Raw genomic sequence first — 21,252 nt, 5'->3', positions numbered from 1 at the left:
ATTGGGGCAACATACAGAGACCATTTCATTAACTTTCTATTCATCAAGCCATGTTCTGCCTTGAATGTAAATAATTCAAAATGTCCACTTCAGCATAATTTTTCCCCCATAATTTCCTTCCATTGGTACAGCAAAGACCCCGCAGTGTGCGGGGAGTGGGTACCAAGCAGGTTAGGGATCCACAAGCTTACAGCCAAGGAGTGCTGGTTCCTTGGTGGGGTGACACTCACTCTCCAGGGCCAAGGCCATAGAAAGCACCTTTGGGAGAGCTCCTGCTGTGGTGAAGCAGCACTGGGAGGGTGGGAAGCAGCTGCAGGCAGAGTGCTGGCCAGCCTGCCTGCTGCAGGGCCAGGGCCAGGGCAGCACAGAGCCAGGGTGGGGAAAAGCGGCAGAATCTCTGCGGCACGGTTCTTGCCAGGTTAGGGAATGTGTAACGGAGCAGCTGTTGGATATGCAGTGACAGCTACCACGACCACCATGGCTTTGCTGGCTGACAGCATGTCTCCCAAAGGGGGGTAAAGCATGGGCTACTCTAATCAGATGTTCATTCGGAGAAAAATGAACTTTCTGTCATTCAAGTCCTTGTGGGTACTGCAAAGAGAACAAAAGAATACAGTCATTAAAAAAAAAAAGAAGTCACTGGCTACTGACCTGCCTGTCAATAAGCATTAAAGAAATGTGGTGCTGAGAAACTACCAAATCTGTTTTAAAGAGCAATGCTAATGTCAAATACAAAGTCAGAATTGGTGTTGATCTGTAACAATTGTGTTAAAATCAAGAGATACTTTTGGTTTTATTGTAAAGGAAAAATCCTCCACAAAAGATACTTGCATTAGCAAGGGAGAAAATCTGCAGCTGAATTAGGGAGAGACTAGAGGAGGGAAAAAGGTAATTTTTCATTCCACTGAGTTTGGATATCCTCACAGTTCACAACAGCAATTAGGCATTTGAAATTGGCAGTGAACCCTGGGAAAGGATGAGCATATTGTCAGAATAGTTGTGTTTTTCAGAGAAGTGCATTCATTCTGACTCAGGGAGGAGCTGGAGTCTGCAGTGAAGGGAGAGCAGCAAGTACTAGCATACTTAAAACTCTTTGGAGTTGGAGGCTTGCTACCATAAAGGAACCATTTTTTTAGGAAGGATCTGCAAGGCCTTCAAAAGAAGATGTGCACATAGCAGTTCTGTTTCTGCATAATTAAATTCATAACCTGTTTCAGAAAAGAAAAAGAGCTTTGAGGTTTCACTTCAGCTTTTACTGTCTTTGATGTACATCAGAAATACCCTCCTAGCTTTTCACACGCTTCTAGTCAGAAGACTACTGTAATTCTGCAAGTAGTGTGCCGTTCTGGCTAGGTGGTTTTGTCTTAACCTCTTCTTAACACCTTTTCATTCAGTTTCTCTCTCCTCTGTCATTTACTCCAGACCACTTCTGACTTCTGCAGTATGAAAAAACCCAACTAGTAATGTAAATAAGTCTGAATCATACTTGTTTAAAACAAGTGGGTTTTTTTCACTTCTGTCCATTTTATCATGTTTGAGGCTTCTACATTTTTCTTGTATATTGGTGGTTAGCTGGAAGGACATATAGACATTAAGACCTTTGGGAGAGATTTTTCCTGCTTTTCAGTTGAAAGCAGGTCACTGCTCTTATTGATTTCTGGACTACCAGATATTGTATGTGTCAATGTCAAGTTTTAGGTCTCCTCTTGTGATGGCAATAATGATGAAGAATTCAGTATTTGGGTTTTATGGGGGCACACCTAGGTCATTTTACCATTAAAATTATCAGAGGACCAGAAATACTCTCTTGTTTTCAACTAACAAATCTCCAGATTGTTCAAGTACATTTACAAAGGTGATTTGCATAATTTCTTTGTGTGCTGGTGGGTTTTTTTCTTTTGTATGTCCAGAAAAAACTTAACAAAGGACTTTTTTTCATTCCCTTACTATTTCATAGGAGCTAGGCTTGTTCCTGCAATGTTAATATGGGTGTCATCTGTTTTACAGAAAAAATATTGAGATTGAGATTGAGAGAGGGTGAGTTATGATGTAATTGAGTAATTGATGATGAATGACGACAAAAGTGTCCATGGGAAATATGAAAAACTATTAGGCTGTGTAGGAATTCAATGGTGTTTAAGATTTGTATAATCTATCTGAAATAAAGAAAACTTTAAAGAATATTGCTAAATGTTTAGCTAGAAATTTATAATTTTCTCTCCAGCTCTTATTGTAAATGTTAAAAGTAATTTTGACCAACATTTGAAAGGAAAAGTCTTGTATTTTTCATATTAAAATTTTTAATATGTTTGTTATTTTAATATTACCTGGAAAATTTCTTGATAAAGCTTACAAAACTAAATTCTATTTTGTCTGGGAAAACTATCTTTCCCCTTTCAAGCAGCACTGAATATTTTGCAACATCCAGAAGTACACACCAGCAGTAATCTCTTTGAGAAGAAATTCTCAGAAGATTCAGATCCATTTTACATGCTCAACCCTGGAATGCAGAAATACAAACCACAAAATAAATGGGGTGCGTTTATTTATGACAACTGTTTTTTTTATTTCCCCTCCTCACTTTCCCTGTCTGGAGACTGCAGCAGAAACCACATGACCAGATAGATAACTTTCAAATAAGTTTTTTAACTAACCTGCTGTTCTTGAAAACAGATACAAAACTAAGAACACCTTAAGCAACCCCAAATGTTTCCAAATGTGCACATGGATTTGGTGGGATAGACTTGTACTATTTCTTCTAAGCATAAACTACTATACTGCAAAAGTGAAAAGTAAACTTGTCTAGGAAATGGTCATTCAGCTGTCAATGTTGAATGAAGTTTGCACATGAGGTACAGTGTGTTGAACTTCTAGTCTGAAGTTCATGCAGAAGAGAAATTGTTTCAACAATTCATTCAGGTATGGAGATAGAAATGGACACATTCTTTTTGACTTTCTGAGCTTGGCTTTGACTTGGCTTGCTTTGTACTATAGGAAAAAACTTGTCCCTTACCATTTACCTTGGCCCAGAATTCACTTTATCCAGTAGAAATGGAATAAAGCTACCATTCAGGTACTCTGTAAGCCATCTTTATGTGGTTGGATTGATTCTTTCATTGTGTTAAGACACCTTTCTGGACTGCTTGGGAAGGAGCTGTGTTAGCATCATTGCTTTAGAAAGTGCAACTGCAAGGTGCCTTTTGCTGCTGTCTTTATGTTCTTCCATTCCCTCTTAAGCAGACTTTTTTTGCCTCCTGCCTGTGACCAACAGTACCCAGTGGTCTGCTCTTCACAGTCACAGGCTTTGAAAAGTGTCCCTACACACTCACTGTGTGCAGCTGTACTCAGGCAAATGGCTTAAGGGCACCTGTAATTATTTCAGAGTTTTCTGAAAGTCTGAATTTGAACATTCTGGGAACTTTTTGTCATTGTTGGCTTTTTTACTATATTGCCTTTCAACAATATCTGGCTTTTTAAATGTCTTTCTGATGTAACTGCTCTATATTTGCCAAGGGATTGTCCTTCATCAGCAGGAAATAAAAATGGCCCTATGAATCTGTGTTCTCTGATCTTAATATTGTGTATGTTGAAGACATGAGAGAAACAGAGGAGGCAGGTTCAGCAAGGAACAAAGAACATTAAATGACTTAGAAGTTCACCAAGATATCACAGAGCTCTTAAGATAACTACTACCAGTCTTGTTGAAGAAATTACATGAACCCTATATCCCAGCAGTGATTACAGTGGCCAGACAGCTCTGGTTTTGGTGTGGGAGCACAAATTCTTCCACCAATCCTACTATGTATTAGGACTTCTACTCAGCTGGAGGGGAGAGCAAAGACAATTACTGTCTTGATCCATGAACTAGAATACAGATGTTTTTATTCACTGTTAAATGAATTCTGAAGTTTTCCTGTTTATTGCTGAGGTGTCCTAATTTATGAAAACAATATGTTTAGTGCATTTTGTAAAAAACCCTTATGAACCCCAAAATCTAGTCTCCCTAAATATGAAAAAAATTTACCAGCAGTTAATCAAAACTCTAGAACATGTCTTTGCAATGGTATTGATGAAGGTGCAAAAACTAGCTATTAAGTGATGCATTGCTTGATTATGGTATGATGTCAGTGCTTTTAAGACCTTTTCCTTCACAGGTCAGCACCTCAGTGTGCTCTGCCACAGTGACCAGTGGCACTTCATTTTTCCTGACAATGTGTCCCCCTCTCCTCCTGTAGCTTCATAGATGCTCTCAACCCAGCAGGAGTATTTGTTCTGACTGCTATGTCAGTCCACCAAACAGATATGCAATATGAAGTTACAGAATGCAGAAAAAGGTTTTAGGGCTTTCTTCTTCCCTGAGAGGGGAGCTAGTAACACACAGTGCTTTAGGAAAACATTCCAGGAGACAGTGAACTGGTCTGAGGAATAAGGGACCCTCGAGCTAAGTAGTCCCATAAAGGTTCTGGTTTGTGAACAGAGTGAACATTTCATGCTCTCCAGGTAGTTTGTGGCAGTCCATAAATGCATGGATAATGTTTTCTCATTTAACCCTTCTTTGGTGATAGTTTCAGTTTGACTCATTATTGCTCACAAAAAGACTTACAGTAATAGAAACCTGTACAGTTATGAGAGATGTTATGTAATCTCATCAGTCATTTTGTGTTTGCAATTTATACGATAAATATTTTAATAATTTGAATTCTTTATAGGTATGTTGCCAAAAGTTTCATATCAAATTTTATTTAAAAATCATTACAAAAACCCAATAAGTTTCTTGAAGCTGATTGGAAAAGCTTATGGGAAAAGCTTTTGGCAAGAGGATACCTTAGGACATATTCTATGGGCTTGTCCACGGGTAGCATGTTTTTGGAAAAATATAATTAAAGTCATTAGGCAAATTGAAAGACAGGAAATTTGTTTTGAGTAGCAGTAGAGAAAAAAAATCCATATCCAATGAAGGGTGGTTCAGTTTTACTAGGTTTTCATTTTAATTGTATGGAACATTTTGAGACTGTTGGCTCAAGATGAAAATGGAGGCTGAGAGATTTTTCTTTGATGCAGGAGGAGAGAGGCAGAGACAGAGGAAGAAAAGTGAAGACTTTGGCAGAAGATATTTGGCATCATAAAACTGGTAATATTTGAACCTTCTTGTCTGAAAAAGCACACAATATTTTCATGTATTTCCCATTTCAAATGAGCACATTTGAACGAGTGTGGTTTTTTATGTTTCCTTTTATGTCTGGTCTTATTTTTTGTCGTTAAATATTTGTGTTGTATGTGCTAACAGAACTTTGGAAAGTATATTTTAAATACAGTGACAATGGTGGTTCTGTAAGGCTCGATGAGATTATTTGAGTTCTCTGTCCTTTGGATAAGATCATTTCATGTCTCATTTTTTTGAATATTTGCCCGTTTTCCTAAAACACTAAATTGCCTGTGTCAAATTCTGGTCTTCAGGGCAGCAATAGTGCCCTGCTTTGGGAGCACTGATTAGTTGTGTGATGGGGAGCAGAATAAATTCATTGCCCTGTGTTTGTGTGCCGTTGTTTGTTGCTGTTCATTCGTATTCTCCATGATTTGTTTGGCAGAACATTAACAAGAAGTCTTATTAGTGGCTCATTTTAAAGAACAATGTACTTGAGTTTGTTGAGGAAATAACTACTGCTTCAAATTTGAAGATCTTGACTGCCCCAAGATGAGTCCCCCAACAGTTGGTTGCCTTGCACACTAATGCCCAGTGGAAGAAGAATCTGTGCTACAGATAGTTGCCACATCAGAAATAATTCAAAACTGCAAGAAAGAGAAAAATAAAAAATAACTGAAGCTCCAGACAAATTGGCAGGCTGGGTTGTGTAAATAAAATGGCCAGCTAATTGTATTCCCTGGTGAATCCAGTCCAAATGGACCAGACGGGTTGAGTGCATAATAGAACACATGCACCACAGTTTGAAAATCTCTGGGAATACTGAGCTGTCTTGTGCCACCCCTGATGGAGCTGAAATTGTAGTGAACAGAATGCTGGAACCATGTTGTATTATCAGAGGACGTGGAACCACTTATTTGAACTAAACACTTAGTGCTGTCATGCTGGTGTGACAGAAAATGGCACTAAAGCACAGCTGAGTGGCTATTTTTGTCTGGATAAATACTCCAGTTTGTCAAGCTTTGTCTTCTGGTCTGCTAAAGCACAAAGGTAGAGTTCAAAAGACATTAACAACTTTATGTTATGTTAGCTTAGGAAGAAGAATCACCTCATTCCTTTTCTGTGTGCAATTCCAAATGTCGGGTAAATTAAAGTGGGTCTCGTGATTCAAAGAGGATGCTTAAGCCTATGCTTCATTTTGTATTTCCACAAAAGTAAATTTTGTATAAATTTACCTTTTTCTTTATTTCAGCTCGTCAAGTTTTGGCATTGCTACCGGTGGATGCAGTCTCCAGTTTAAAAAGCACTCCTTGTAAGAGATGAGCTTCACTAAGTAAGTATGATTGTAACTCCCAATTTTACAATTATCCTTACTGTGCTGGAGCACTTCAAATATTTGCTTTTGTGTCCTAAAACTAACAGCAAAATATAACAAAAAAGTAGAGATTACAGATATAAAAATTAGAGTCTTACTGACTGAGCAGCCAGGCTTGGGGTGTAAGTGGGAGTTCAGGATTTCCATTCTTAAACTAAGTGTACATTTAATACTTGTTTACTCATTTGGGGATGGGGGGAATTTTTGTCATTAAACTTGGCTAAAGTTGGGGTTCAGGTAGATGAGGGGGAAATCATAAATTTAGGGCCCATGATTTCTCTGAAGCATTTTCTGCAAATGTGGACCATTATTTCAAGACGTGTTCATGGCACCTTGCAGCTGGGGAACGCTCTGTGGCAAACGGAACAGGATGAGTGTGAGGCTGGTGTCTCCTGTTGGGGTGAAGAGCCAATAAAGATCAGAGAGAGGGTAAAGAAGTATTTCAGGCATATCCCACTGCACTCCAGGCGCATAGCTGTCAGGATAAAACTTCAGAGGAAACCTCAGTATGTGGGGCTACACGTATGGAAGGACTGTGCTGCTGTGCAGCAAATCTCCTGGCTTTCTGTCAGGACTGCTTGAGTGGAAATTTTTTATTTGATCAATACCCAAAACTGTGATTTTATGTTGAGTTATACATAGAACTTAGAGAAAGGGCACAATAATACTGTCTTGAATATAACTAATGGGTGTTCTTGCTAGGCTTGAATATAACTAATAGGTGTTCTTGAATGAATACTGATGATATTGCCTTGAAGTCAGGAGTGCTATGCCCTGAGAGAGCAATGGGGAAAGGTGAAAACAATGTTTTGTCTCTGTGGTCCCCTAAAGGCAAACTTTCACTACCCCTTTCCTGCAGATTGAGAGAAAATTGTTTGGTGGGTATTTAGAGGACAAGGGAAGAACAGAGGAAGCTGGTTCTTCAAGAAATGAAGAAGAGCAATAAATGACTTCTCAGTTCACCTGGGTATCACACAGCTTTTGATATAACTAATAGGGTTACTGCCAGTCAGTTTGGTCAGTGAAGAGTAGTTCTCTCTTCCTCTTTGTTTTCTTTCTTTTCATCTGAATTTTTATTTTCTGAAATTGCTCTGTATCATGTAAGTAGTAGTATCCAAGATACCAAAGTTAAGAACTGAATATTGCTCTAAAAATTCAACTTATTCTAAACCTTTTACCCTTACAATTCTAAGAATTTTTATATTATGTTTTAAACACTTCATAATACTCATACTGATTCACAAGTGTTGTTTCTGGATTCTCAGGTCAAAGCAAGTTAAGAAGCACACTGTAGTCTAAGTTTTGTTTTGGTGTGAGGCATAGATTTATGCAGCTAGATTGTGCATGGATATCTGTGGGGAAATTCCAAGGCTAGAAATGAGAGCAAGACAAGTGAAAATGAGCAGCATGGTCCTATTTTTAACAAGTGAGATAACAGATTCAATATCGGCTACTTTTCCAACCAAAATGTTCTGGTTTTGTGGTTTGTTTCTGTTTTTTTGGGGTGTTTTTGCTTTTTTGGGGTTTTTGGGTTTTGGGGTTTTTTTGTGGGTTGATTCGTTTGGGTTTTTTTTTTGCTGTGTAGTTCTGTAGCTCAACTGGGAACTTTAGTCTTCTTTTTGAGCTGTAGTCTTCTTTGCTCAGTAAGTCTCCCACAGCAGTAAGAGTGATTCCTTCAAAGTATGTGTATAAATACATGGAAGTAGTGGAATAGGTGTATAGCTGTAATAGATTCATTGCCCAGGTAAATCAAGACACCTTAGCAACACTGGTTGAAGCAGTAGCAGGCTTAACTCTTGAGAATATCTGATTTTACTCCTATCTCAAATCTGTAATTTTACACTTTTCTACCTTGTATTTAAGAATAATATTCTTTCTTTAGTCTTTAACATGCATCCAATTTAATGCAAAAGTTATTTATATTACAGTCATAGCAGAAGTTTCATTGTGCTTTGTGCACTGATCTGGTCACAGTGTGAATGCCTTTAGTTTTGAGACATGGGAAGACATACAGTTTGAAGTTCTTCATGGTCTGAGTCTGCTTTGAGTCTGCTTGGTTTTTCTAAAAGCAGCAAAACAAATCATCAAATCAAAACAAGAAATCAATCTGTTTTCTGGGGAAAGAAAACAAAATAAACACGCAAACAGAAACGTCAATACACAGACAAACAAAACCAAAATAAAAATAACTACAAAATCAGTAACAACAACAAACCCCAACCAACCCAAACAAACAGAAAAAAAAGCACCCTCCCCCAGAATCCTACTGAAAAGATCGTTTTTTTCACTGTGTATTTGTTTGCTTGACTACTGCTTTCCTGAGAAATTCTGTTGCTTTGAAGTTTTCAAGCAGCTCTTTGCAATTTTCAGAGATTTTTCTGTTCAAGTTTGATGGCCTTTTACACTTGTTGGTGGATGTGTACTATAATCAAATATGTCTTACCATTTCACTTTTTCTATTTTCAAGATTCAGAAAAATACTGGAATAAACCAGTCTTTCTGCTAGTAGGATACATCCTCCCCAAATGTGCACACAGCTCCCTTTGGTGCATGTCAAAAAAAAAATATAAATTATTTGAGCAAATCAGAGTATGACACCATGGTCAATTTAGTTTTGATTCATTCTTATGGTCAGGTCAAAAGGGAGCAGTCTGAGACTATAGCCTGTGCAAATCTAAAGAAGCAGATAGAAAACCACTGGTTTCATTTTGAATTTTTTGACCTGCCCTGCAGTTTTAACATCTGCTTAATAATATTCTTTTTCATTAATTCTGGTAAAGAGGCACTTAATTATTTTTAAGGAGAACCAACTGATAATATTTTGAGACAATTAACCTGTAAATATTAAAGTCCTTGTTTTCCTCTTTGAACAGGAAATAGACTCCTGTGCTAGTGAGCTGCATGTTGTAGCTGGTAACACTGGCAGAAACTGTGTCAGAATTGCTGTATATTCCTCAGGACAAACCCAAAGCAAGTGTAAACCTCATTATGTATTGTGCTGTGTACACAGTTTTACATGGCTTTTCCACAGGCTAGACAGACATTTCCAGATGAATTTGTTGAGATTGTTCACTCTTGAATTACATGATGCCAACCTAGAAAATTGACAGGAAGCATTATTCAGATTCTTTTAAATTTTTAATTTTTAAAGCACATTGTTATGTATTTCTCTACTAGGTAGGGTAGAGCATCTTCCTGGCAATACTGGAATGCCCTGAGGATCCCCAAAAGCCTTTTAAAGAATATTTTATTTACTGTGAGGAGGACTTGAGATAACCCTTTTAGGTGCCTGCAAGATTTGTAAAGTCTGGTGAGAACAGATTCGCCATGGATGCCTTCAGCTCAGAGTGTACTGAGAAAGGTTTGCTGTGTATGGTTTCAGGCTACTGGCAATACTTGGGGCATTAAGAGTGCCATTGCAGCATTAGTGTTGATGATATGGGAGCTCATATGCATGGCTGAGGCCAAGTCCTGTAGAGGCTGATCCACCCAAAACTCAGAAGCAGGTTTCTGTCTTTCTTTCCTGCTACTCTGTGGTCCCCCAGAGTCTTGTTTAACTTACTTAATCTAAAGAAAAAATCAATGCTGGACAAAGCAAAAGTATTTGGTTTTGGCTTTTGGAACTTGTGGCAAAACACTTCTTGTTTATTTGCAAACAAAAGTAAATTTGCTTTCATCTTCAGTCAAGAAACAAATTTTCTTACCAGTGCTAAACCCTTGGTAGCAGGTAGATCTCTTTATGGCAAAAGATCTGAGTTGGCACAAGAAAGAAGATTTAATCTGGGCATGCATGTCATTGAAAATTAAAACATTTTTAAGAAGAATGAGGCCTGAAACAGCCTCTTTAAAATAGCAATGGAGAGAACAAATGGGGTTGATTTAAAGAGGACATTTCATTGGTTCATGAACAGGGTTAGAGTGTCTGGCTGCCTTTAGCAGCAGGAGTCTGACATCAGTCATGAGTAACACAGAAAGACACTTTTAAGATCTGTGTGTTGCCAGTCATTATAGTTCTGATTCTGCCTCATCTGTTTTCTTCCAAATCTTCTGCTTTGGGATACCATTTTAACTGAGCTGACAACATGTTAGACTCACAACATTTGTGATGTGTATATAAATGCATTTAAATGCATTTTCACAAAGGAACAAGTTCTGCACAGCAGGATCAGAGCAATTCTATGGTCCTCAGGTCTGTCAGCACAGAGCAGATTTCTTTCTCTCCTGAGTATGAAAATCCATAATCAAGGGGGTAGGCTCATCTGTAAGAGTATTTGGCCATGAAACTAAAGATAGTCATTCTGTATTAAAGGCATTCAGAACAATCTGATACTTCTGCTTCCAGTATTTGAAGAAGGATTCTATGAAAAATAAGGGGTTTCAGTAACATCGCTCTTTTGTGAATGAGTAGCAAAGTGAAAAGTTGAATGTGCCTAATTAAAGTATTTATTCATTCACTTTAGTCAGAGGATGATAGAAAAGTTGTTTGGAAGGAACCCATGGAGGTCACCTACTCCAGCCTCTTGCTCAGAGTGGGATGCATTTGACCAGTGTTTGACACTTTCCTGCGTGACATCCTTGTCACTAAACTGGAGAGACATGGGTTTGATGGCTGGACCATGCAGTGGATAAGGAATTAGTGGGATGGTTGTATTTGAAATGTTGTGGTCAATGGCTTGAAGTAGAGCCCAGAGATGAGTGGTGTTCCTCAGGGGTCTCTACCGGGACCAGCACTGTCTGAGATCTTTTTTTGCAACATTGTCAGTGTCACTGAGTGAACTGTCAGCAAGTTTGCTGACAACACCAAGCTGTTTGGTGCAGTCAGCCCACTGGAGGGAAGGAATGCCATCCAGAGGAACTTTGACAGGCTTGAGAGGTGGGCCTGTGCTAACCTCATGAAGTTCAACGAGGTCAGGAGCAAGGACCTGCGCCTGGGTCAGGGCAATTCTGAGCATAAATACAGGCTGGCCAAAAAATAGATTGAGAGCGTAGGTACAAGTTTTAATTGAGAAAACTGACTCTCAGGCTTTTCATTTCTGTTTGATTTGTTTAAAACATAGGGAGGATTAATTTCCTGTATGAAATATTCACTTAAAATAACTACTGCCAGACAAAGTAAATTACCACTAATAGGTAGTGTTGCTACAAATGAAAAGGAAAAAAATACTTGAATATGCAACACAATTAATCTATGCAACATCCTGCTAAATGAAATTTAATTGTAAAATGCAACTGAAAAGATTTTGAAAATATTTGTCGCATCCAATTATGCTTATTCTAGCAGGATGCAGTTGAAATTACTTCCTTCATTCTATACGCTTCTCAGTATGTTAAGTTTGGATTATTAAGGAGAGAAGGAAATAGAAATCCCTTCTATAAATCTCTTCACCTTCCCTTAGCCTGAGCAAGAGTCAGTTTCTAATTTTCCCACAGATGTTTTCTGTGCCTAACTTCAGGCAGGTGAAGCGCCACAGGTGTTTGCACATTTACAGATTTTGCAAAATCTGTGATGCTTATCTGCCTTTCCTGTGCATATTGAGGCCATAGCTGGGTTCAACTAGAGGATCAATTAAAAATGGCAGCTTGTAACTTAAAATATAAAAGAAAGTATACAAAATATGAAATGAAAAGAGGAAGTAAACTTCCCTTTCCAAAAAAAGAAAGTCATTTATCTGATAAAATATAGTATATCTGATTATCTTAAACGTACTAACAGAAACAGATGCAATTCTTTAAACAATGCAGGCCACAAACTAAATTTGATCATTCTGTTGTGAGCATGGATTGCTTAATGTATTTGCATTATCTGAGACAATTTTGTAAATGAGAAGGGACTACAGGAAAATATCTGAGTAGATACAGAGATAAGATAGTGAGAGATTTAACCACCTCAGACTTGCAGGTTTTAGCATCGACAAGCTGATAAATTATCCTCCATTTTGCAAGTGTGAACAGAGAATGCTGGTAGATTGACTGGGTTCAGGATATGCAAAATGCGGAAGAGTGTTCCTATTTAGATAACAAATGTCTGAACTTTCTGTCCAGAATTCAGACCTTATTTATCAAGGTTCAGTCGTGTACAGTGATCATTCTGAAATTATACACACTGTTTTATTTTCACTAGACTTCTGTCTAGAATTAAAAAGAATGAGTGGCAAAAATGGTGGTTGCTCTGACATAAGCAACAAAACAAATGGCAGCTATCTTACTGGAATTACTCCAGTCAGTTTTGCAGATTCAAAGAGATCTTGTAGTGTGAGTAAAATTCACAGAAGTAGAAATCTTTAACTGAAGTACCCATCAAACTTAGTTTAACTTGGATAATTCTAAAATTATTAAAAGTAAGACATATAAACAAAAATTGAAAGATCAAGGCTTTGCATGTATGCTGCTTCTTTTATAGTAAATATTAGTAATCTTATAACATCTGTGAAAATTACTGTTGGCTTGGGTGAACTTATTTAAGGCTCAACATAAAATCAAGATGGTCAACATATGACACAAATGTAGTAATCTTCAAGTACATAAAAGATAACTGACTTATTGGTAGAAGTCAAAATAAATTTTATGTACTTATTCAAAGTGATAAGAATATGAATTACTTATGTAATTCACAGATTAAAAAACCACAAAAGGCTCATGATTCAACAGCTGTGGATTTCCAGTAGTAAAATATCTTCTGTACATCTTGTTAATGAAAGTCCTTGGAAGTACTTTTAGAGGAGAGTTCTGCTTTTTAAAAATTCAAATATGCTTTTGTTCTAGGTGGTAAGGGTTCATTCATTTAGATAGCTAATCTAGCAAGAACTGCATATCAAGAAGGAAAAATGACAGAAAAATGCAAACAAATTGTAGGAAGTCGGGAAGTGATATTCAAGGTACAAATATTTTTGGGGTTTTTGTTAAAGTTTGAAAAAAGAATAAAATCGGTTCACTTTGTTAGTAAAGTGACCCTTTTTTGTTTTTCTTGACCCTTCTGAACCATTCACAAGTGACTCTCAGAATCACTACAAATTCAGATTTCTGTGTTTCTGCCAGTGTTGTGTATGCTGAAATGCTTTCTAGAGTTTAACGATTTGTCAGGATTGCCAATATGTTTTGGGTATTTTTTCAGTTTGAAAGAGAATTAGCAAAGAAATTTCCATCCCTGATTATTTGAATAAAGGCTGACACCAGATTTAGCTACGATAAGAGCAGTTCTAGACTTTATTCTACATTAATTCATATTCAGGTTCCATTTTAGTTCCCATATCATATTTCACTGCCTGTTTTTCAAAGATTCATACACTTGCCAATTAATATAATAGAATATATTCTTTCTTATTCACACACTTGTGTATTAACACTATCAATATATTCCTTCTCAGCAGATGATGGTAAACATATAATTAATTTTCAAATTATGATCTGCAAAAGGTTTCTTTAATTATAACTTTTAAATAAGCTCTTGGTAATAACAATAACCAGCTAAATAAAGCATCCCTGTTCTTTAGCTTCAGAACTGTCTCTCAGCTTGCTTGCATGTACTGTATGAGTCAGATTTGAAAAAAAAAAAAAAGATGTGCAAGTTCTTTGACTCAGGCTATACAGCATATGATTGAAGTAAAGAACATCATCTGCTTTGTTCACCAGGGGGTTTTATTATTATTATTTCTCTCTGGTCTTCTACTTTTCTGCTCCTCAAATACGGCTAATTACAAAGGAAAAAAAGTTGAAACTGGTAGAGAGAGATCCTTTAAAGCCATTCCTTTTGCAGAATGGAACAAAAGAAAGTACCAAGGGCATGGATAGGCCTTGAAAAAAAAGAAAAGAGAAAAACCATCTAATGAGGATGCTGAGATAAGTGCTTGTGAAGAAAACTGGCAAAAAAGGGCTTTTAGTCTAAAATCCATAAATAAGTGGGCATTAGATGGGTACTAGAACATTTTTAACAAGAGAGGCCACCAAACTGTATCATCCTATGCAAGAGCTACTACCCTAAAACTCTTCTTCTTAACAAGATAAGGGTTTTTCTCTTTGAAATATTAATTTGAAAAAGATATACTTGAAAATTAAGGAGTATTATTCACGTCTGTGAATCCATTATAGGGGAAGACACCATCAAAGCTGCTTTAGATATAATTATGAATGCTGTAGATTTTCTAAAGGTCAAAGATCCTAAACGCTATGAAGAAATTGTTCACAGCATATCATGGTTCAGACAGGGTTTGACCTCCAGTCTCTCTTTGGGTCTTCTAGTCTGTGCTGAAGAAGAAGCATGCACAGCATCAGCTACAGAAGAGTTTAAGAATCAAATCATTTGCCCATCCTCCAAACCTATTTCTTAATACTCCTGGGTAATTGGGCACTCAGACGTGCTTGATATCCATAGATGTGCAGGTCAGGTGTTTGAGGCTCGGTCTAATTACCAGAGAATGACTGCCAGCTAAGCATTGTCCATTTCAGCTCTCACTGCTGCTCTTGTAACACATAAAGGAGAAAAACAAATCTGAAAGGGAGAGAAGATAAAAGGAAAGAGAAAAATAAACTATAGGACCTGATCCAAAGACTGTAGAAGTTAATGGAAAGTCCCATTAGCTTCAGTGAGGTTTAGATTAATCTTGGTTTTTAACAAGACTGGCAGTTCTTTATCCCATCGTGCATTAGATCTCCTTTCACCCATGTGTACCAGAAAGTTTGCATTTAGTACCAGTGATCCGATGTTGAACATGTTCTGACAAACTAATGAAATCAGTTGGGAAATTATATGATTTAACTATGGGGTTTTTCAGAAATTTCTCTTAATATGAAATTTTAAGGGTTTTGAAAAAAAGGTTTCAGTACAACAGCAGTAGTCCCCAAAATATAACAACAACAAGAACAACAACAACAACAACAACAACTTGTAAATCCCATTACAAAAAATCTGATGTTTACTTTTTCTTTGGAGCATTTTGATTGTGAATTTAAAAAGTAATAAAATATTTAGTGCAGTTTTATTAACTGTTTCTTAAACATGTGGTACACTATACTACTCCTTTCTTACTCACTTTAAGTCACTTCTGGCACATGTTCTGTGCTGCAGATGGACCAAGTAAATACACATGTATCGAGTGATCAGGTGTTTGAACTTGATTGCCAGCTAACAGATTTTGGTGTGATAGAGGATTCACCCACAGGTGTCCTATGCACAGGAGAGTAATTTTTTGGCACTAACTTTTCACAGCAGGTTACCTGTGTGGTTGGTAGCCATTGGCCATTTTGTGTCACTTGCTGCAGCCTTTCCTAGATTCTGTGTAAATGATGAACAAATATAGCAGGATAGTTTCAACTGGTTTGGTAGATGTCCTGCAATTATCCAGTTTTATTTATTATGGTTCACAATTTGATTTACTAGATAGTGAAACTGAACTAATATGTTGGGTGGTTTTCTTTATATCAATGATTTTCTTTTTTTGGTCAGGGATTTTCCTGAACCATCACTCATAAAACTGATGTTTTATGAGTTTATGATAGTCTAGATATTATGATAATATCTTCTGTATAAAGATTAATAAGCCAGTTACAGCTGCAGATGAGATGGTAAGAAGTTATTTTGTGCTAGATTCAAGCTAGAGAGATAATAATGTTGTTTTCTTGTGAGACAGTCTTTTATTTTGCTTAACAAGGCACACTCAGTATCAGTGAAGCATCAGACATAATTCCATAATTAAATTCTATTGATACTTGCTTGAAAAGCAAAATTATAATCCTTCTGTTTCACACATTAAAGGCTGAGTTTGGTCTCTGAATAATACTGTAACTCTTCAGAGGACTATTGAATTTTCTTTAACACATTTTAAGAAAAATAATTCTGATTGCAGCAGAGAAAATTTTTATAAATGCCCTCTTATTGACATTTTGCACAGTTTTCTCACATCTTTGAGTTCAATTAGCTAAATAACCAGAATTCCACAAACTGCAGACTTCATAGATTATATAAAATAGTGTCTTTGATACATAGAGTATCTTGAAGCAAGTATCTAGCTAGATGTAATAATAAATACATTGATGGAACATGGTGTCAACGAATAGTGTATTCTCACACTGGGAAATTTCAGACTTGGGATAGAGCCCTCCTTTCTCCCCTCTATTGAAATGCCAGCTGTTTTTAGACAATTCACACAGAAGATAAATTATTAGAGAGTAAACTTTTTATTATAGGAAGGGAAAATTCACTTTTTATTAATCTTTCATATAAGCTGGACTATAAATTGCTATCCTTACCCAGGTTAAAACCAGAGCAAGTTTAGCTAGTTCAATGCAGAAAAATAGCTTTTTAATGAAAATGCCGAGGAAGGGGTTCTGTAACTGGAGACAAGCTTCTAACAATATAATAGAGCATGTTAGATATGTGTCTGCAGAAAAAAAATTGATCACAGAAAATGAATGATTTTCCAAAATATTTCACCTCTGTAAAAATATGTGGAAAACATGCAGGATATATGACATTAAAAGGTACACTGAAGCTGTTGTTTAAATGAGAAGGCCAATTTCTTCGATTTGTTCACAAGGAAAAATGATGGTATGGGCCACTCACTTAAGAGTTGGACTCTGTGATCCTTCTGGGTCCCTTCCAACTCAGACTGTTCTGTGATTCTGTGATTCTGATATGAAGTCAATGAATGAGTGACAAAAGTGGCCTTGCTGGAAGCTTGGTTTGATTCTTAGCTGTAGCCTGCCTGGTAGATGGAACACAGTTGTGGAAACAAACAGAAGTTCTCTGAGAGTGAGAACCTAGACTGTGGTTAGTACTGCACTTTGTGCTTTCATGGTAACTCAGATAGCAAGCTCACATATTTGATTTCAGAGCCCCTAAGTACCCACTGTTGGCTCACATTCAGTCTCTTCTTTGGTGCAAAACAACTGGTTCCCAACAAGAAAGCTTCAACTGGAAATGCAGAACATATGGAGGAGTTGCCCAGACCTTTGTGGTTCTCTTAAGACCTAAAAGGGCAGGTCAGTAAATCTGTCATAGGCACTCTGAAGACTCATGCAAGCCTCAGGAGTCTGCCTAGATCTAGAAATATAGAACTCTCCTGGCTGGGACTGTACTTAGGCCTATCAAGATGAGAGTAAAAAGCAAAGAAATTCTGTGTCCTGTAACTTCAGGGGTGTTGGCTTCAAGGCAGGGGAGCCACTTAGATCTCAGACTTTATCAGCTCAAAAATGCATATGCTTGTGCAGAGAGTTCAGTCCTGCCTGAGCCAGTGAGATTCTCACAGAGCGTGCTGGGAGATGATAAGATGTGTGAAATGCACAAGAATCACTTCATGTTTAATCCTGAGAAGGCCTCTCATTGCTGAGTGCAAAAACAAATGAGCCCAACAAACCTCTTAAAGTGAGTTGAATGCAGTGGGCATCAGCTGTGAGTGAATGTGGGATGACAGTGGGGACACAAATGGCTTTAGCCATCTGTCTTTGGGACTTTAAACCTGGCAACCAAGAGCACATAGACACACCCATAAAATGCTCCAAAAAATGTAAGATTATTAGCCACCTCTTTCTTGGTAGTGTAACAGATGTACAGTAGTACACTGGAACAGATTCCTTATGTCCAGGCATAAAGAAAATCTAAGTATATTGTATGTTACAATCATAAAGTTGCATTTAAAGATGAGTCTACTGCATTCTAGTTTTTCTTACTAAAAGGATCTAAATTGTATGGCCTATATAATATTAGTAGCTCCTATCTTGTAAGACACTTGCAGGTTTATTGCACAATCTAATGTAAGCAGAATTTTTAGGTGTAAGTTTCACATTTTAGTTGCTGCTAAAGGACTGCAATAAATACTGCTTTACCTGCATTAAGACTGATGGCTAAAATAGCAACAGGAAAGCAAAGATGAGGGAACAAGGCTAAGACTGGGTGGCAAAATGAAACAAAGGCTTTCCACCTGTACTGCAAGGCTTCAGTCATCATTGTGGTTGTGTCTCTGCATCTCAAAGGTATTGAGGTATTCAGAGGTATTCAGACCTAGGGCTGCCTTACTTTTTCTAATTGACTGTGCAGCTAAATCTGCAAACAGTTATGTGAGCTAACATCATTTGTGGAAGCAAACTGTGTCTGTGTACACATGCTGTTATATCAGTGGTATCACATGGATAACTACACAGCTCTTGTAGTAACTGAAACCAGGAACCAGGGGGACAGAAACTGCTTCCTGAATGGCTTTTGGCTTGAAGACTCCAGGAGTCACAGTTCTTAGGAACAACACTTCATCATGAAAATATATCTTTTAAGTATGTAAGTACTGTAATTGTTTACAGATACTCAAAATACATACAGAATATATAGAGTAGATTTTTTGTTTATGCACAAGCCAAACAAGCCCTATAGGGCCAAAAGCATATGTACATTTATAAACTATGTAAGATGTACTTGCAGTCAGTGAATCACTGCTTAGGCAGGCTACCACATTTAGCTGAACTTCAACGCTTATGTATATTCAACCAAAGGTTTGAGAATATCGTGATGTAAGAGTTTTTCACTGATCATCCAAATATGGTTACTTTGAAAATAGAATTTGCATCAACATTAGCCAGTATAGTAGGACAGAAAGTGAAAGAAATGACCTGTTCAAGGGGTCTGAAGAACTTCCTCTTTTAAAATTTAATATGTATTAATTATGTATGACATTTCAGGGAGTGAGAGTTGTTTGTAGCCTATGGCAATGAGTTACTGAAATGAGACAGAAAAAAAAGTGTCAGCATATCAAATTGCACAGATATTGGTAGCCTAGATGTATTTGCTAGTTTGGAAAGCTATATTTGATGTTGTGAAATTGAGGTACTGCACACTGGGTTTGGATGGTGGTACCATATTTCTTTTAAAATGACAATACTGAAGTAGTTGGGTGAAAAGAAATGCAATTCATATTTCTGGCAACACTGCAAAGAGAAACAGTAAATTAAATATTTTCTTATAACTTATTCAGGAGCTAATAAAAATGATGTTAGAAATACTGAAATGCATTTCAACCCCCCTCACAAAAAAAAAAAAGCTTAGCAACTTCCTTCTCATTCAACAAAATAAGGGGAAAGCTTACTGAGGATTATATGATGTGTGTAAATATTTTATTTTTTTTTCCACTTCTTTGGGAGGATATCTTTCTCCAGTACTGATCTTAGGTACAAAAATTCAAAAGGAACTCCTTCACATAGGATAAGGATCCCCAGCATTCTGGGGACCAGTTGTGGTTTGTTTTTTTTAATTTAATAATGCTCTATTTTACAGTGTGTTTGATGTTACATATGGTATTAGCTGTATTTTTACAGTATGTTTGGTTGTTATTTTTATATCTTTTGATCACATGGAAAGAGAAACTGTCTTTCTCACAGCCAAAGACAAGCTGTTGAAATGGCTGCCAGCAGAATTCTGGCGTTAAAAGAAAACCAACAAAACCAACCAAAAAATATCATGGAAACTGGGAATGGTTGAACCAGTCACAAATCTTTTGACATTCCTCCTGTCCTACCCACTTGGGTGTTTGTCTCCTCAAGTGTGAGGTTGATGAGTATTAACCAGCCAATTTACCAATAGCATCTGAGGAAGATTTTCTCTTAGCACCCCTGATTTTTTTAAGGACATAAAAAGGACATATCCTTTTTAATCTTGCTGTAGTCTCCATTGTCCATTGTAGAGGAATCTAGATGGGAATTTCTCAAAGTGTCAGGATCCACTGCTACACAGTGCAAGATGATCCATCCTGGGCCTGTGTAAACATTCTCATCTGTGCTGGTGCATGTTGTAGTTAATGATTTTCAGTCCTGCAGCCCATCTCAAGTTTAAATCAGCTAGGTACATACGATTATGTGGTGGACTCAACATTCCAGTTTATGAAATGTAAAAGGCATGGCATTTATCTTAGCAAGAAAAAATTTAAGGTGGCAAGAGTAGTTCCTACTACTCTAGCCAATGTGCAAACATTGGCTAGAACATCTGTGTGCCTTGGTGTTTTCTCTGCTGCCCTTGTTTGGAGTTCTCTGGTTTGTGCTGCCCATATTCAGTCCTGCAATAGCTTTATATCCACTATTCTTATAGGAGACCTCAGAATTTATCAGAAAACACCAATAAATGTCATTCTTATCAATCTATTTTTCGGATTTTGTAGCATCTTCTTTGTAGCATAGTTCTCATTTGTTTTTTAATCTATATTAATTTTAAGCAATTTTAAGCATTTGAACAGTTTTCAAAGTACTTCACTTTTGTTTTGCAGAAGTAGAGTATATTGTACTGGGGTATTGGTCATGGTTCAATAGTCAGACTACAGGCTGTACTCATAGCTATGAGTGCTTTTGATTTCCATGACAGGTAGTACTTCACACTTAACAGAGCTTTTTCTCTTCTTCTATTTTGCTATGCTAATGCTCTTCCAGTCAGCTGTGTATGTACTGAAGTATTCTCTTCTCCTTAGGTTTTACCATTTTATCCCTGTGCCTTCCATCAGTGTTTTAAGCTGTTAACTAATATCTGTTGTGTTTGCTTTTGGACTCCAGAGAGGCAGCAGTGTGTTCAGTAAAGGGCCTTTATTTTGAGAGAGCTGGAAGCTCAGAAGTGTCTAGCTTGAATAGGCAGTGATGAAGTTTGTGATGGTCTGTAGTTCCCTAAGAAGTGGTGGAATGAAGAAGCACTTCATAATCTGTGTCTTTTGTGCAGATAAAATAATCCTGATAGTTGAAAGCTCCACTGAACCAAGCAGAAAATTTTGTTGATTGT

The 21,252-nt window shown here is 37.2% G+C and overlaps 1 long non-coding RNA gene across 3 annotated transcripts in view; it reads left to right on the top strand.

Moving 5' to 3' along the window:
* The window catches only part of LOC143693937 (uncharacterized), a 57,022-nt gene that overhangs the window by 10,318 nt on the left and 25,452 nt on the right, over nt 1-21,252 (top strand). For all 3 annotated transcript variants that reach the window (XR_013182008.1, XR_013182006.1, XR_013182010.1), the window contains exons 2-3: nt 5,062-5,131; nt 6,396-6,476. This is a non-coding gene — a long non-coding RNA (uncharacterized LOC143693937). The remainder of the gene's footprint in view (nt 1-5,061; nt 5,132-6,395; nt 6,477-21,252) is intronic.

Source organism: Agelaius phoeniceus, chromosome 1 (genome assembly GCF_051311805.1).
Source record: "Agelaius phoeniceus isolate bAgePho1 chromosome 1, bAgePho1.hap1, whole genome shotgun sequence".
Classification (NCBI taxonomy): domain Eukaryota; kingdom Metazoa; phylum Chordata; class Aves; order Passeriformes; family Icteridae; genus Agelaius; species Agelaius phoeniceus.
Note: the sequence above shows the minus strand (reverse complement) of the source record. Positions and strands in the feature narration are given on the sequence as shown.